This window comes from Oncorhynchus mykiss, unplaced genomic scaffold (assembly GCF_013265735.2).
Source record: "Oncorhynchus mykiss isolate Arlee unplaced genomic scaffold, USDA_OmykA_1.1 un_scaffold_588, whole genome shotgun sequence".
Classification (NCBI taxonomy): domain Eukaryota; kingdom Metazoa; phylum Chordata; class Actinopteri; order Salmoniformes; family Salmonidae; genus Oncorhynchus; species Oncorhynchus mykiss.
Window position 1 is genome coordinate 3,817 of NW_023494035.1, and position 11,184 is coordinate 15,000.

The 11,184-nt window shown below is 41.8% G+C and overlaps 1 protein-coding gene across 3 annotated transcripts in view; it reads right to left on the bottom strand.

The window, feature by feature from the left end:
• Positions 1-3,150: 3,150 nt before the first annotated feature.
• LOC110505351 (titin) overlaps positions 3,151-11,184 on the bottom strand; it is a 15,598-nt gene continuing 7,564 nt past the window's right edge. The window contains exons 6-7 of one of the 3 annotated variants that reach the window (XR_005048439.1): positions 3,664-3,740; positions 3,153-3,524 (exon numbers count right to left, since the gene is read on the bottom strand). The gene's annotated coding sequence lies outside the window, so the exon portion shown is untranslated. Of the gene's footprint in view, positions 3,741-11,184 lie in introns of all 3 variants that reach the window. The other 2 variants (XM_036974488.1, XM_036974486.1) reach the window with 2 other exon arrangements.

The window sequence follows — 11,184 nt, forward strand, 5'->3', positions numbered from 1 at the left end:
TAAACATTTTTATGTAGAAAATGCATGAAAGTATTACAGCTATACACTCACATGAGCCATACATTTGATCTATCACAACTTATTCTCACAATAGTAATTTCTTTACTAATTAGGTAAGGTTAAGTGACCTCTTCTCTTGGAATAGAAATCCACAGGTGGAGTACACGCTCCACCATCCCATTTCCGCAGTGGTGCCAACATGGGGATGATGGAGGTGGTTGTGGATGAATGTTTTCATTCTTCACAGGGACACTGGCTGTGAGGAGGATCTCCTCCCTCTCTTCAGGGATGAGGCCTGATGCTCGGAAGATCCCCTCCCTCTGTGCAGGGACACTGGCTGTTTGGAGGATACCTTCCCTCTGTTCAGGGATGAGGCCTGATGCTCGGAGATCTCCTCCCTCTGTGCAGGGACACTGGCTGTTTGGAGGATACCCTCCCTCTGTGATGGGATGAGGCCTGATGCTCGGAGGATCTCCTCCCTCTGTGCAGGGACACCTGGCTGTTTGGAGGATACCCTCCCTTGGTGGCGGGATGAGGCCTGATGCTCGGAGGATCTCCAACCTCTCAGCAGGGGACACTAGCCTTTGGGACGATCCCCTCCCTGTGCGCAGGGACGCTGACCATTGGGACGATTCCCTTCCTCTGCGCAGTGACACTGGCCATCAGGTGGATCAACTCCTTTTGTGCAGGAATGAGGCCTGATGCTCTGAGGATCTTCTTCTTCGGCACAGTGATAGAAGCTGCATGGAAGAATCCCCTCCCTCTGTTCAGTGATGCTGGCTGCTGAGAGAATCCCATCCCTCTGTGCTGGGACACTGGCTGTTTCGGACATTCCCCTCCCTCTGTGGCGGGATGAGGCCTGATGCTCGGAGGATCTCCAACCTCTCAGCAGGACACTAGCCTTTGGGACGATCCCCTCCCTGTGCGCAGGGACGCTGACCATTGGGACGATTCCTTTCCTCTGCGCAGTGACACTGGCCATCAGGTGGATCAACTCCTTTTGTGCAGAAATGAGGCCTGATGCTCGGAGGATCTTCTCCTTTCGCACAGTGACAGTAGCTGCAGTAGCTGCTGGAAGAATCACCTCCCTCTGTGCAGGGACACTGGCTGTGAGGCGGATGTCCTCCCTCTCTTCAGGGATGAGGCCTGATGCTCGGAAGATCTCCTCCCTCTGCACAGTGATGTTAGCTGCTGGGAGAATCCCCTCCCTCTGTGCAGGGACACTGGCTGTTTGGAGGATACCCTCCCTCTGTGACAGGATGAGGCCTGATGCTCGGAGCATTTCCTCCCTCTGTGACGGGATGAGGCCTGATGCTCGGAGGATCTCCTCCCTCTGCACAGTGATGTTAGCTGCTGGAAGAATCCCCTCCCTCTGTGCAGGAACACTGGCTGTTGGAGGATACCCTCCCTCTGTGACAGGATGAGGCCTGATGCTCGAGCATTTCCCTCCCTCTGTGACGGGATGAGGCCTGATGCTCGGAGGATCTCCTCCCTCTGCACAGCAACTTCGGCTGCTGTGATGATCTGCAGGTATAAATAGAGCATAAATGAATTCCCTAAAAAAATCAACCACTTAGAATCTATAACATCATTACACTGAGTGTATTAAACATTAAGAACACCTTCTCTTTCAGTGACATAGACAAATCAGGTGAAAGCTATAATCCCTTATTGATGTGAATTGTTAAATCTTCTTCTCAGTGTAGATGAAGGGGGGGGGGGGCAGGTTAAAGAATGATTTTTAGACAATTGAGACATGGATTGTGTATGTGTGTCATTCAGAGTGTGAATGGGCAAGACCAAAGATTTAAGTCCCTTTGAACAGAGTATGGTAGTATGTGCCAGGTGCACCGGTTTGGGTCAAGAACTGCAATGCTGTTGGGTTTTCCCTGAGTATCAACAATGGTCCACCACCAAAGGGGGGAAACTCAATAGGAAGGTGTTGTTAATGTTTTGTTCACTCAGTGTAGATCAATCCCTAGCATATACTTCCATTTGCATGTGTACTGATACTGTAAATACACAAATTATATTAATGTTATCTACAATATATTATAATACCGTAAGTCTCCCTGCTGCAGGGGCATTTCCTCCTATAATTTTGAGCAGATTTTCTTCACTTAGCAATATTTTGTATCTTTGTTAATTTTAATTGTAATTGTGTTTGGAAAGGTACTGTTACTACAGGAGATGATGCTATCATAAAGCATTTGATGTAAGTATGTAGGACAATTACCCATAATGCTCACTGACTGAACATTCAAAATTACCATGGCAATTATTGACGCATTCACATGCTTTCGGAAACTTGGAACCTCAGAGTTAAAATGAATGTAAGTTATTAGCGTAGAGCTTCCTACTGGTTGATTCTGATACTTCACAAGTGGGAAACCTGAAATCCTCATTCCATAACGAGTTAGCGAGTCAGAGAGTCAGAAATGTCAGAATTTTCTAGTTCCGACTTGAAGGGCCTTCTATGATGTAGGGCAGGTCAGTAACCAAATTATTTTACTGTCCCCAGTCGCACACAGACTTTTATGGTCACACAAGTTGCCACTCATTCAAAATGAGTAGCCTAACAATTATTTACGTGGCCCCAGGTACATTTGCAACCAAATTATTTTTGTGTGAGAAATCAATAATAGTTGCACACATAGGGTAACAGTGAGCAATGAGCAAGATAAGCATAGACGGGAAGTTGACAATAGCTTATTATTAGTGTAAATAAACTGTATTTCTATGGTTGCAGTCCTCAAAGATTGAATTGCATTGAATTGAATTAATCAGATCCAATGATTTACCGCCCGTAGGGTGGGGTACCGCTAGTCATCATTATTGTAATCACCATCTCAATCATTATCACCATACAATCATAGACTTATTCTTCTGTATCTGAGACTCATCTGACACTACCTTAGATATGGCAGTCTGCAACTCAATACACTGCCCCTGCATGGTGTTCAGCGTCCCCTGCATGTGGTTAATCGAATGCTTAACATCGTTCAGCAGGATCTGAATCTCAAGCCTGCAAGAAATCAGGTGGTTCAACATATTGAGATGACGAGAGGCTTCAGACCATGCCCATTGGACCATCTTTAGGATTCTTTCTCACTTAACACCAATCTTATTAGGAATGTAACTTTGTGCAGAAGACGTTACTATAGTGTCATTTAGAAGAAAAAAAGTGTACTTTGTCAGGCGCCAAAAGGGTGACGGCATGTCTCCCTGCTCCAGTGAGCTCTGCTGGCAGGTCTTGCTCACTGTTGGGAGGAACGGGAGCCAAATTAGAGGAAAAATATCTATGGTTGTTCAGCAATGAAATATTCATGGCATAATGGGGATTGTTCTTCCATGTGAAAAGAATAAAAACAGCTGGGATTTACTTTCTCACTTTTAGATAATGTAATACAATCTTTAAACCCATCAGAAGTGTAGTGCTTACCTCCATGAAAATGTTGGTCCCTGTTATTTTGGGCTGCATTGTCCCAATGTTGACCACTAGTTCCAACTTGTGATGAGAAGGTCTTGATGAAACGATCAAGTCAACATTTTGTTAGACATTTCAGAGATAGCATTAACAGTTGTACATGAGACAGTGCTTCCAGATATTGAGGTATCTTCCTTCTGAGGTATGTAAAAAAAATCTGGTGTGTGAGTACTCACATGAAAGGTATCCATGATTCTTGGTCAGAAGCTGGAATTATTGCTACACAGCTTTCAGGCGACTTTATGTCTTGGGCCTGGATGAATCATTGAAATACAAGTAATAATGTGAATTTGTGATGCATAATTGCCATTGTAATTTGGAATATTCCATCAAAGTTATTTTTTTGACAGTCAAAACAACTAACTCTTACGATTAATCACTTGACTTGAGTAATTTGAATTAACGGAAATAGCTACTTTATATTCTGACCTAGACACTGATTTGTGCAATGCCTAATGCATAAACTATGCGTGTTATTGGCTCATCATAGTATATAGCCGAGGGTCTCATAGTCCAAAAACAGCATTGGCCATTGGACTGCTCAGTCAAAACAACAAATTTACGATTAATCACTTGACTGGAGTAACTTGAGTTCGGGAAACTAAAACATTAAAAGTAGGCTATAGCTTGACGCATATTCTTACCTTGGACAAGCTATCCAAAAGGCCTAACCAGTCTTGCTTGAAGATACCGTTAGGCAGATAAAAGCGCGGTACGGTTTGAGACACGGTATTGTGAATCTGTCACACTGATATAAAAGCACGTTTTCATTTATGATTTACACTGTAGAATGACCTGCAAGCCAATCAGAATCGAGTTTTAAACTACACCGTGGGTTCCATGGAACGTCACAAACATAATTGTCCACTTGCGTCACAGATTAAAGTCACTGAACATGGGTTTAATAGCTATATTGGCTATATGTACAGTAAATGCACATCGTATTGAATTGAGATTACACCAACTGCACCACTGAAACTATTTAGCCTAATCCTTTGAGGATCATATGTCAAATGTCAGAATCATGGCACATGAAAACATAATGAAATTGACTGCAGATTATACAATTCACTGTGACACAATATCCATGTAATTTCAATTAAATTACGTTGAACCAACGTGGAATAAACATTGAATTGATTTATGTGCCCATTGGGAAGTGATCAAATCGAAATGATTGAATACATACAGTATTACAAAGAAAGAGATACAAAAATAGCTTCGAAAGGCTCGAAAAAGTCTAATTTCCCTGGGCCACCCAAAAGAAAAAATGTATGTACGCATTTCGTCTGCTTTCAAATCTCTGACTCTCACACATATTTACAATCTCGCGATGTTTATTTCTGTCGCTTTCACGTTGCGGGATTTCGTGAAGTAATATATGCGCAGGAGAGCTTCATGAAATCAGCGACATTAACGGTTCCAAATCGAGCAAAAAGCTTCAAATTAAAAGTCCATCGTTCACAAATTGTGGCATATTTTCTGTTTCAAGATGCGTTCTGTTAAGTTTCTCTGATCTCTGAAAAGTAATTTAGGTTTTCAATATTCTTCATTAAATAATATCTGGAATAATAGTTTAATTTCCATTCCACTAGATGGCACTATCCCCTATGCTACTCCCTGTCAGGGGTCTGAGGATTCTGAAACAAAATAGTGTAGGCTCTTGAAACGCATCGGTGTGTTGGTAGATGTGCTGTACATTGTTAAACACTTATTACACTGCTATAGACTTATTATCAATGTCATTCACTGTTATGAACACATATTACATTATAAATGATGATCCTGTGTAGAGCATGCCGATCCCACCACCAGGGTTGTGGGTTCGATTCCCGGGGAAACCCATACGTAAAATGTATGTGCAAATTACTGTAAGTCGCTTTGAATGAAAGCATCTGCTAAATGTCATATATTATGATTACATTGTTTAAACAACAGACCTACAATGTGAAAGTCTATTGCTTTTTCAAATGAATATTTGTGTTGGAACTTGACATCAGTTGGAAAGGCAGCACATGTATCTGTTGAATTACTACCTGATTCAAAAGTTGTGGACAGAAATGTGGGTATACTATAATACAAGTAAAAAAATAAAATAATGACAAGCACATCTTGTTCTTTTTGAATTCAGGTTTTATTAAGTCAGGGTAGCTTGGTGATCATGGCTACGTGTAACAGCATTGAGATCCCCTCTGGAAACAGAACTGAATTGAGTATTACTAAACCAATATACCCTCAACTATACAGACACACAGCAATGTAGTGCTGCTGACCTGGGTTCCAGACCCACTAGGGGAGTCACCCTGCAGACCCACTAAGGGGCGGCACGTAGCCTCAAGTTTAGATCATTGGGCCAGTTACCGAAAGATTGCTGGCTCAAATACCGGAGCCGACAAAGTGAGAAAATAAGGCACTTGTGGGTGTCTCAGAGGGAGTTGGGATATGCAAAAAAACAACAATTGTGTGTAAGTTAAAATGCTCCATCATTCTTGTCAATGCAGGTTCGTAGTGTTGTAATACTGTTGTAATACTGTAGCTACTATTTGACTGGAGTTGGGTCTTGATAGGAGAGACTGAGTAAGGAGTAGTAAAGCCCCTGCCAACCAGGACCTCTCAACCCTCCTGCTCTAAGTCCTCTGTGAACTTCCTGACCTTGAACAAGACCTCCATGTTGACTGTGGGTTGCGTGGTGGATAGTGAGCACAGCACGTCAGACTGGAGGGCAGAGGGACACACACAGAAGACAAACAAAATCATGAGCATGGTTCAGAAATTACACAAATGTGAGAGTCAGTTTGAAATGCCTGGATATGTATGTTGAAACAGCATGTTCCAGTATGTTTGTGAGCAGTGAATGTGAATGTGTGTTTCTCACCATGCAGATGATGGGCTCCAGCAGCTTGTCGCTAGGCACATCCATCCAGGTCAATTCTATGGCCGCCGGGTCACCTGGCGAGCACGGGGTCAGAAGGTCATCCACCATCAACTGACTGGTGGCACAGGATGTCCCTCGCACCTAGAGTACCATCACAAACAACAAAATATCTTAACATCTCCTAAATTGTAGAGAAAGAGATACACCTTTAATGTGCTGTACAAGAGTGGACTTCAATAGTTACCATACAGTATTAGTAGAAACGTTTTAAATAAATCACAAATGACTGAAATGACAGTATAGACAGAGAGATAGTCCTATGTGTTCATCTTATTATATTTCTACAATGCCAAAACAGTGTGTGTTATTTGCAAGGAAACTGTCCCTGTTTGTAAATAATTAACATCTGAGCATGGTACTTTCAAGTTAGGCCTACCTTTCCACCCCAGACCGAGTAGGCCTACTGACGCAGAAAAATGTAAGCTTCAACTGCTGGCTAATCTTCTTCCTTGGCTTAACCCAACGAGAGGTCACAAGTGTTTCCCTAAAAGCTGTCTGGGTTTAAATGCATTTTATTGTACAGAATGTGAATAGCTTAATCAATTGATAGTGTCAGATTCGATTATATCCAAAGCAAATGAAACAACAATATCCCCATATGCATCAGAGTCACGTCTTTCCCGGTTATTCCTATTTTACATCTTGTTTCTAGCATTAAGAATCGCGGACCAAAGTGTTGTTATAGATAACTGTATATAATCACATCTGTTTCATTTTCCTCAAAATATTAAACTTATAGTGGGTAGGCCTGTACTTTTTGCCCTTTTCTTTAAGAAAAGGTAGGCCTATGGCATACCCTCTCATACACACTAACTTCAAGTCTTAACAGACACAGAGGTGGGCTATTTAAAGAGTGCATGGCGGGTGGAGGAATTGACTAACATACCTATGGATATAGCAGCCTATAGCCTAATTTCATAAGTCAAACCGGTAGGCCTGCCTCTTATTTCTTAAATAGGAAGAAATAGGCTCCAACACATATCCCTAATTAAAATGAAGACGTTTAAAATGAATGATGTTTACTCCAATTTGCCTACTTTCAGCACCATGAGCTGTCCATTTCCGATTGTTTGTGCCGTGGCTGCTGCTTCAAGTTTCAGCACCACAATGTAAGTTACTTGAATCTGACTTCTTGTGAGGTCAATAACTCTGATAAACCTTTTTTGATATCCTCAGAGGACCGTTATTGTCATGTTTTAACCACTCCTTCATTATTACTGAAACACGATTCAAAGTGGTAAATATAAAGATCCAGTCCATAAAAAAATTGGAGGCCCCTTACACTTCAGTGTTGTGATGCAAAAATGCTAGCAAAATGTATAGCGCATAGAATTAAAAAGGTGTTGTCGGACATTATTCATTCTAATCAGACAGGATTTTTACATGGACAATATATTGGAGATCATATACAGCAAGTACTGCAACCAATAGAACACTATGAAGAATCAGGGAAACCAGGCCTGCTATTCATAGCTGACTTTTAAAAGGCTTTTCATAAAGTACGACTGGAGTTTATATATTAATGCCTGGAACATTTAAATTTTGGACAATCTCTTATAAAATGGGTTAAAATCATGTATAGTAACCCTATGTGAAAAATAGTTGTACGGATGTACGCTGAGAGTCGGGAAGCAAGTTCAGGGAATGAATACATTTAATTAATAAATAAATGAACAAAACAAGGAACACAAACAGCGCACTGACATGAAACAGCAACAATGACTAATGGGGGTAGAAACCAAAGGGAGGGACATATAAAGGGCAGGTAATCAAGGAGGTGATGGAGTCCAGGTGAGTGTCATAATGTGTGTAAGGCTGGTGACAGGTGTGCGCCATAACGAACAGCCTGGTGACCTAGAGGCCGGAGAGGTAGCACATGTGACAATAGTAAATAATGGCTACTTCTCATAAAAGAAGGTTGTCCACTATCGGCATATCTATTTATTATGGCCATCGAAAAGTTAGCTATTAAAATCCGATCCTACAATAATATCAAGGGATTAGAAATCCCACCACCTGCCAACCCCTCTTTACACTGCTGCTACTCTCTGTTCATCATATATGCATAGTCACTTTAACCATATTTACATGTACATTCTACCTCAATCAGCCTGACTAACCGGTGTCTGTATGTAGCCTCGCAGAATATACAGTATCTAATTCTTTCTAAGTGTACAGTGTTTGCCAATTCACTGAGCCATAATTTGGTAGAGGGCGCTTCACTCCTCTTCCAAAACAACAAGATTTGTTTTTTTGCCGAGATGAGACCGTACGAGATTAGTTGTTTTTGGGGGTTGGTTAATCCGTTTAGGGACTCAGATACTCCCAGGATTATCGGAAGCCGGTCTGGATCTATTGAAGTCTCCAAAACTTCAGAGAGGATCCCAAAAATTCCACTCCAATAACCATGCAAGCTAGAGCATAGGGCAAAGCAGTGGAGTAGTGTACCCTGCGTAGCCTGACATTTATCACATGTAGGGGATGTGTCAGGAAATATCCTATGCAGTTTAGTTTTGGAATAGTGTAATCTGTGTAAAACCTTGAATTGTATGAGACGATGTCTGGAATTAATGGAGCATGTGTGGATATACTCCAAGCTCTCTTCCCAGTCTGCCACCGAGATGTCAGTCCCTAGTTCTTCCTCCCATTTTGCCTTGATGGCATCAGTGGAAGGTGTGCTAACAGATTGAAAAGCATCATATAGACCTGATATCAGTTATTGGAGGTGGGGCATATTTTATGCATCCGTCAAACATGGAAGGTTTGGCATTCCCAAATGTTGAGAGGTGTTTCCTAACGTAGTCTCTAATTTGTAGGTATCTGAAAAAATTACTTCTGGGAAGGTTATAAGTTTCCCTCAGCAACTCAAAGGAAGCAAAGGTCCCTTCTATGTATAAATCCCCTATGGTACTTATCCCCAACTCTCCCCATCGCTCAAAGGTGTTATCAAGGTTAGAAGGGGCAAAGGAGGGATTCCTGGCGACAGGGAGCATGAATGACATTGGTCTAAGCTCAAAGTGGACTTTCATTTGCTTCCAGATTCGGACTGTGCTATGTATAATAGGATTGTTACAATAAAGTGACATCTCCAGATTGACAGGCGACAAAATCACAGCGCCAATAGAGAAGGGGTGACACTCCTCACGCTCCATACTAAGCCAGCTGGATGCCGGAAGTACGTCATCCAGCAGAAACGTAACAATGCGGAGGTTAGCGGCCCAGTAATAAAATATACAATTTTGGAGAGACAATCCTCCTTCCATCTTGGATTTGCAGAGGTGTTTTTTACCTATCCTGTGTGTTTTATAATCCCAGATGAAAGGATTGATAATTGAGTCCAGTTGTTTATGAAAGGATTTAGGTATGAATACTGGGATGTTCTGATATAGGTAGAGCAGTTGTGGGAGGAAGACCATTTTAATGGCATTAATTCTTCCGAGGAGAGAAATTGGGAGAGTTCTCCAAAATAGTATGTTTGCTTTGAGTTTTTGTATCAGAGAGGGGAAATTCTCTTTAAATAGTAAGGAGTATTGTTTGGTAACTACAATTCCTAGGTAGGTACATTTTTCTGAAGATAACTTAAATGGGAGATGTTCTAGCCAGGAGGCATTTTGCGACCGTATGGGCATTAATTCACTCTTGTTCCAATTTATTCTGTATCCCGAGAAGGTACCAAACAAATTGATCACATCAAGAATAGCTGGGATACTAGCCTGGGGTTCTGTTACATAGAGGAGGATGTCATCTGCGTATAGGGAGATCTTATTTAGAGTATATTTAGTATTATAGCCGTGTATTGCTGCATGAGATCTAATCGTCTGAGCGAGCGGTTCGATAATTAGGGCGAAGAGCATAGGTCGACAGTGCACAACCCTGCCTTGTCCCCCTGTTGAGGTTAAATCGGGGCGACAATGATTGGTTAGTGAGTATTCTGGCACAGGGGTTCCTATATAAAAGCTGGATCCAATTTATGAACCTATCTCCAATATTACATTTCTGTAGGACCTTGAATAGATAGGGCCACTCAACTTGGTCAAAGGCCTTTTCGGCGTCAAGAGATATGACGGCAAGGTCCACGTTGGGTAACCTCTGAGAATACATAATATTGAAGAGGCGCCTGAGATTGAAGAATGAGTTTCTGTTAGGGATAAAGCCGGTCTGATCCGAATGGACCAATTTGCCAATTAAAGTGCTAAGCCTGTTAGCCAGAGTTTTTGCTAAAATCTTTTGGTCTGTATTAAGGAGAGATATTGGTCTGTATGACCCTACCTCTTCTGGATCTTTACCCTTCTTATGTATAACTGTAATGAACGCTTCGTCCAAAGTAGAAGGGAGAGCTCCATCCTCATTGGCCTGAACCAACATTTTGTGCAGATAGGGAGAGAGCATGTTGCTGAATGTTTTATAGAATTCACCAGGGTATCCATCTGGGCCCGGGGTCTTGCCACTCTTTAGAGATTAATTGTTTCTCGAATTTCATCAAGAGATATTTCCTTATTCAGGAAGTTAGAATCTTCCTGGTTCAGGGCAGGGAGATTACAGTCCTCCAAAAATGTTTGCATAATTAAGGGGTTAGGATCCGCTTTAGATGTATATAGAGTCTCATAAAACTGCCGGAATCTGTCATTGATGTCTTTGGGGGAAGAGAGTAATTCCCCAGATGCAGATTTAACCCTGTGAATCATTCGGTCACTCACATTTTTTCGAAGTTGTCTGGCGAGTAATTTGTGTGGTTTGTCACCAAACTCAAAATATTTTTGCT